A 7721-nucleotide genomic window follows, 5' to 3' on the forward strand; every position below is an offset into this window, starting at 1 on the left:
TTACCAACCACATGATTCCAGGTTCAGTCCCACTGCGTGGCATCTTGAGCAAGTGTCTTCTACTATAGCGTCGGGCCAACCAAAGCCTTGTGAGTGGGTTTGGTAGACGGAAACTGAAAGAAGCTCATCATATATATATATATGTGTATATGGATGTGTGTGTGTGTGTGTGTGTGTCCAACATCGCTTGACAACCGATGGTGTGTTTACATCCCCGTAACTTAGCGGTTCGGCAAAAGTGACCGATAGAATAAGCACTAGGCTTACAAAGAATAAGTCCTGGGGTCGATTTGCTCGACTAAAGGTGGTGCTATATGTTTTTATCTTTGTGTGTCTTTGATACCCCTAACTGCTTCACAACAGTAACCTAGTGGTTCAGTGAAAGTGATTGATAGAATAAGCACCAGACTTTTAAAAAACAACAGAAGAACTGGGGTCAATTAATTCAACTAAAATTTTTCAAGGTTATGCCTTACCATGATCACAGTCCAACGACTGAAACAAGGAAAAGCTAAAAAATAAAAATCAGATCTATTGAAACAATTTCTTGACAACAAAGAATTCTGGTGTCTATCTGCCCATTTCACAGAAAGCTTTCTTTGACAAAAGGTTCCATATTGAATAATTAGTGGTACTGAAGATACTATATCCTGATGGAGACAGCTATAGGAAGTGCCTAGCAATTAAACATCTATCTTGTATGTTTTATCGAAGAAAATATAGTGTTTGATATTTTGTAAGTAGACAAGAATTGAAGACACTACCTATCAGTGTGTGATGGCAAGGGAATTTTTTCAAGCATGTTTGCATGGTTCTCAGTTCAATTCCATTGTCAACACCTCAAACATAGCCTCAAATAATCAGTTGGCACAAACTATGTAGACAACTTATGTGTGCATGTGTATTCATTGTTGGGGAACAATCTGGAACAGTACTCAATACATTGTGGAAAATCTGATGTAAATAGGCCACTAGTGAATATATATATATATATATATATATATATATATATATATATATATGATAGCAGTTTCTTCGTGTCCAAAGATTATGAGAAAGAGTGGCATGCCTTCAAGTAGCAAGTAAACCAATCATCCTTGAACCTGCAGGGCTTTTTCAATCCACACAATCCAATCCTACTCTTTAGACTTGGACATCTGACCACAGTGGCTCAGTGAGCTAAGAAGGCTGTATTGACCAACAAGCCGTTGGTTTTACATTAGAGTGGCCTTCTCCTGAGTGAATTGCTTCACAGGAGTGGAGAGTTCCATCTAACCCAGAGGGCACCAGACTGCCTGAGTGATTGCTTCATTTGCTGTTAGGGCTGATTCCCCAAACCTTTTCCTTTCACAGGAACCTTGGAATTTCTTCTATAACATATTAATTAACCCATAGCTGGGACCCTGACAAGTGCTACTACTCCAGGTGAAGGCAGACCTGGGAAAAATAGTAATCAAGAAGTGATTCCACACTCCTCAAAATACAAGTATTCCTGAACCAGGGTCCTACTATCAGATGCAATTTAAAGTCATACCCAACACACACACACACACACAATGTTGAACTGTTAATCCCTGCACATTTTCGTTTTCTCTCCTTTTTTTTTTTCTCTCAATCTCTTCTGTCTAAGAGCATACGCTTGAAACATCAAAGATTTTTCCATTCTTCCCAAACATTAAACTAATACATCTGCTTGTTCCTTCATTTGCCTTTGTCTTGTTTTCTGTAAATTTTAACTATTTCAATTTATTAACTTTGGGGTTATGAAATAGTGCAATTCACTCAGAATTAGTTATATTATTTGTTAAATTCAGATGAGTTTGTTTTTGTTTTGGAAAGAATAGAATATAAAAGCTTTCACTTTTATATAAATAACTATGGAAGACTGGTGGGAATATTATCTGCATGGACTTCAAGGGGTTGGTTGCTATTTAGTTAGATAATTTAAGAGTTAGTTTTGGTTTACTTACTGAATTTATTTACCGATACTGCTTTTGTACATAGGGTAAATGTGTTTCTTTGTTGTAATTTAATTAATAATGTTAGTGTTTAATCCTTCCTAGAATTAAGATTGAATGAATGTGGTGATATATATGGTATGCTTGTTCCCAAACAACACTTATTTTAGTGCTGTTGACACTGCCAGATTGAATGGTACTGCCCATGTGTCGAAACCATAGTGATATATGTGGGGCAGCTGATGATGGAGGTATGTTGGATTGTTGATATGGCTGTTATTGTATGTGCAGGATAGTTTTATAGGACATTTATTTGATATATATATAAAATTTCCTTCTTTTGAGTATGCTGGTATTCAGAGTAATCTGCTGAAAATACTTATTTAAGGTCTTACCAAGACTATCACTGCTTTTGCCAGGTTCCTTTCCAGTAAGAGGATGCAAGATTAGAACTTAGGAAACAGAGCCAAAGCAAATACCACAAAGTATCTCATCTGTTTTAACATCCCACCATCCTGAATTGGAACTTTTCACTCAGAAGGGTCAAAGGCAAAACTGATCTAACTGGGATTTAAAATCAGGGATAGAGAGCTAGAACAAATACTACATCATCATCGTTTAACGTCCGCCTTCCATGCTAGCATGGGTTGGACGATTTGACTGAGGACTGGTGAAACCGGATGGCAACACCAGGCTCCAATCTAATTTGGCAGAGTTTCTACAGCTGGATGCCCTTCCTAACGCCAACCACTCAGAGTGTAGCGGGTGCTTTTACGTGTCACCCGCATGAAAACGGCCATGCTCGAAATGGTGTCTTTTATGTGCCACCCGCACAAGAGCCAGTCCAGGGGCACTGGCAACGATCTCGCTCGAAAACCCTACAAAGGCCAGTCAGGCGGTATATATATATATATATGTGTGTGTCTGTAGGTATTGTCGTCGTCGTTAATGTTCATATATGTGAGTGTGTATGTGTGTCAGTGTATATGTGTGTGTGTGTCTTTCGATGATCTATATCAGTAAAAAATAAGAACATCAGTGAGAAAACTGAAACAAATCAGTGGTCTTTGAACAAAGAATCTTGTAGATATATGTTCTAAAGACCCACCATGTAGATATTCATTTGGCACATCAAAAATATTGTGATCTGGTGATTGTCCCATTAAATACCCACAACTAATGATGCTATAGCTCATGAATTATGATATAAAATGATATATAAATGAGCATATGTTCATTAATGGTTAGTCTTCAGATTTCTATTCATTGTAGATCTTAAGGCAATCACACAAACATTCAGAATTGGGCACTCAATAGAACTTTGGAATGCCAAGAACACAAGTTTTAATAGCAGAGTCCACAAAATCCCAACAGCATCAGTGAAATGGGTTTGATCTAGGAACAAAAAGAAGCAAAAGATATTTGTATCCATTGTTGGGGAACAATCTGGAATAGAACTCAAAATGCTGTGGAAAATCTATATAGCCAATGAAAATATCCAGATATCCTATTGCTACAAAAGTAGCAACAGGATATCTGGATACTCTAGATGCATTGTTAAAGCAGACAATAAACAGTTATGAACTAAATACCTTGGGCTACAAAGATAGCAAGTTGGATATGTTTTACTAGATATGATTCATAATCAATGTGATATACTCATTGCCAAAATTAAAAACGGTGCTTCTTATCTCTAACAGATGAATAGCAAGGTAGACTATATAAATTGATAAGATGAGACCTATATCTGTCTCATCTATGAGATGAAATAGGGTCAAAACACATGAAAAGCTGCTATATTAAAGGCCTTTTCCTACACAGGTCAACTTGAAAAACATGATAAAACAGGTTTAGAAAAGATGATGTAAGCACAGCCAAAGATTTACCATAGTTCAGATGAGTTAAATATAACTATATATATATGTGTGTGTGTGTGTTTAACAGAATATCTTGAGGAATTACAATCATCATTTCATCTTTGTTTTCCATGCAAGCATGGATTGGACAATTCAACAGGATCCAATAGTTTGGAGGAACATATCTTGCTCCAGTGTCTCAGTTTTGGCATGGTTTATACAGATGGACACCCTTCCTAACACAATCCACTCTACAGAATGTACTGGGTGTTTTTCTTGTTTGTTTTTGTTTTGTAATACCAACACTAATGCAGTCATCTTGTAATTCACAAGACTAAAATGCACCCTCGGCTAAAAGGGAAAACAATAGAAGTAAGCTTCATATGAAGAATTGAGACATTACAGTATGATAGAAATGACAAGAACATGCTTGTTGTTGTGGAAGAGATTCGTGGCCGCTCTATATTATATATGGGTGGAAACCATTAAGATAAAGATAGCAGTGACAAGGTACCAGAGCATTCACAAAGTACAAGATGAATAGAAGAAAACATAAGATCAGGAAGGGTGTCTGGGGTGAGTTGCACTAATATAATGGGAATACCTAACAATTAATTCACATATATAAAATATTAAATGAATATAAATATAAAATGAAAAACTGCGAAATATCTCGAGAGTTGAGATGAATAATTTGAGTGCAAATGGACAGTTGTGCAAAGGTTCAAATCCTTATTTGTTTTCTATTGTTTTCAGCAATACGAAAATTTGGGTGGTGGTATGTTTTAAACTCCTAAAGCATTCCAATGTATTCTGAAATAACTAATTTCCTATCTAAAAAAAAGAAGAAAAAAACATAGTAGTTGCAGATACGACAAACTGTCTCCAGCCAAAACACAAAATTTATATAAGCACCCACATTCAAGCAGATATATAAATTTGACGAATAAAGCTATTCTGTACAAAGTTGTTAAATACACTTTGAGGGGAAAAAATGGAACAAAATGCCAAATATATTATTTATGCATTAACGTGCACAGATAAAATACTTCGAAATAGCGTTTAGAGAATGAATACATTATATCACCTACATAGGGATGACACATTAACTAAAACGGGAGGGGGTTATTCCTTAAATTTTTCATTACTAGAAATAAGAATCTTGACTAGACTGAAAAACTATAAAAATCACAAACTGACGACGAGGGTCGTCTGTTCAGTCAGCACCAACCTGGGTCAATCGCGTTTAAAACAAAAGAGCAATGCACACCGCCTTCTCCTCTGGACAGGACACAACATATATTTTATAATTTCTTGCCTCACTACCTCAGCATGTTAGCGCTCACTCTACCTTTTCATGCAACAGGACCCTTCGCCATGTCTGTCATTATTTTATCTCATAATACCATTCAGCGTTCATTCACTAAAACACTATATATTTTTTAGTCATTCAAAGATCTTGCAGCAAAAGTTAGACTATGAGCCGATGAGGCTCAATAAGATCGGAACTTGTTCAGATTTGTCACTAAGATAAAGATCTGACTCACTATTCCACCTCATTTTATTTTCAATTTAAATTCTGGGGTCATCTTTACTGCATTCTTAACCAGAATTAAGCCATTTAGATAATTGTTCCATCGCTTAATAAGAATTTCTTGGCTCACTACTACATTACGCATATTAGCGTACACTTTACTATATATTGCAGTCTGCTTTCCTGCTAACCTGAAAGCAGATTCTCTTGTGTATTGTGAACCTGACAGCCACAAGACATCTGCACTCACCTCATTCTACTTGAAGCGATCTGCAATTTCGTATCAGACAAAAAAAGCGCAACAGTAATGAGACATTAAGGATAATGCTATAGATGGGATAAAACTGAATATTCTTGATTACAATGAAATTAAATTGGTTTAAATGTTTCTTCAACCAAAAATTAAGGATAAAGAATCCATTTGAATTTTGAGAAATCTTTCAATCACAGACATCTACTTATTGCAAATATTTGAAGTCGGAATACGCCCAACAAATGTACTACTGGGATTATATTGTTTTCAATGACAGCCAACATTTCCGTATTCCTTTATGACATAGTAAATGATATTGTGAAAGAATTCTTTGGAAAATGATAAGCATAAACTAACGTGTTGGAATATCCTCCTCGATCTCCTACAATAAAAGCAAAAAACACAACGAATATTGTCTTTAGCTCTTATCAACAATAAATAATTGAAACCGTGGTTTATATTAAAAATTCTTGAAAAAGCAGATATGAAGTGTTTAGATAGATATGAAGTGTTTATCTTTCAAGTGAAGAAATAATTCATTGTTAGATCATTTTCTTCAAAATTACTGAATGCTAGAATTGCATCGATAGTTCCATACATTTTCACAGAGACCAACATTGACGCCACCACATAATAAAGAAGTTTTTAACGCAACAAATGATGACACCAAAAATATATATATATATTTACAAGACGTGTCCGTAAATAAATTGTATTAATTTCAACAACTTTTTTCCGTTAGTTTTGCGCAACAAACATCGTTTAATTTTTCAATAAATTGTTTATTTTCATGTTTAAAAGACTACAGTAACCACAATGACTTGTTGATGGCTTTCCTCGCTTTCAACTTGTACAAATATTCTTTTCTATCATAATATAGTTGACAGTCAAATGAAACATTCATCCGTCCATCTATTTATTCCATCCGACGAATTATGACAAAATGGCCGTCTTAAATGTTTACAACGTATTTTTTAAAAAGAAAAGACTTATTCGAAGGAAATAACACATTTATAACACGAAAAACAGCTTTATAAAATCTATTTAATATCTCGACCATAGAGAGTTACCTTCATTTTATTCTCATACGGCATAATCGGAAAACTAAGTGAAAGTTCGAGTCGATAGTGTTTTCTAAGAGAAATTGAAAATTAAAGAAAAATCTAAGGTGAGTTTTATAGAATTAAAGAGCTGTATGCATTATTAAAGGGAAAGAATGATTTCCATTTAAATCTTTCAATTCATTTAAAAACAATATATTTACACAAAACAAATGCAATCAATCTGACACACACACAAGCACAGGTAACGGTTCCAGATAAATCTCGATTTCACTCAAAGCATACATTGCAGCATGATCAAAATTCACACAAGTGTGACAAAAACTACTATTTTAGTACTTAATGCATTCATCAAAATATATCCACAGACTGATCAGAGAGTAACAATTGAAATAAACTTTAATTAGAATTGCTTACCCAAAGAGGCGGGGGGTATCAATCCTTATTTTCAGCGTAAATGTTTACCAAATGACCAAGAAACAATCAGCGATCATGACAGTTATAATTTTGAATCTCTGTTATATACTCACCTCAGATTGGGTGAAGATGACGTCACTCAGCGCCCTCTAGCTTTCTAAGAAAGATAACTCAGATCGTATGCTGCAACGAACTGCATATTCAACAGTTACTTAACACATATTCGAAATGTTTACATTCCTATATATGTTGCATCCTGTCACTGAGAAAGCTCATTAACAAACATTACGAAATTCTTAGCTAACATGGTACGCTTGTGTAATAATACCACTAACATAATGATGGTAGAGATGGACTATATGTAATCTGAACCTTTCCCCCCCTTATTTATTTATTTTTTTTACGGAATCCCACGTTTTAGGCTATGGAGATTCCGATTCTGAACAAAAATTTTTTGAAAAATTTCAATTCCCCCACCACCACCACCACCACCAAGCAGGCTATTTACATGCTAGAAATAACAGCCAAATCTCACAAAACTAGTGTTAGGGTTAGGGTTAGGGTCAGGGTTAGGGTTAGGGTTAGGGTCAGGGTTAGGGTTAGGGTTTGAGTTAGGGTTAGGTTTACCCTGTGGATCTATAT

The 7721-nt window shown here is 35.2% G+C and overlaps 1 protein-coding gene across 1 annotated transcript in view; it reads right to left on the reverse strand.

Moving 5' to 3' along the window:
• Nucleotides 1-7229, reverse strand: part of LOC106875789 (cytoskeleton-associated protein 5) — a 95040-nt gene extending 87811 nt beyond the window's left edge. The window contains exon 1 of the mRNA XM_052968021.1: nucleotides 7080-7229. The gene's annotated coding sequence lies outside the window, so the exon portion shown is untranslated. The remainder of the gene's footprint in view (nucleotides 1-7079) is intronic.
• Nucleotides 7230-7721: the final 492 nt, after the last annotated feature.

Source organism: Octopus bimaculoides, chromosome 5 (genome assembly GCF_001194135.2).
Source record: "Octopus bimaculoides isolate UCB-OBI-ISO-001 chromosome 5, ASM119413v2, whole genome shotgun sequence".
Lineage (NCBI taxonomy): Eukaryota > Metazoa > Mollusca > Cephalopoda > Octopoda > Octopodidae > Octopus > Octopus bimaculoides.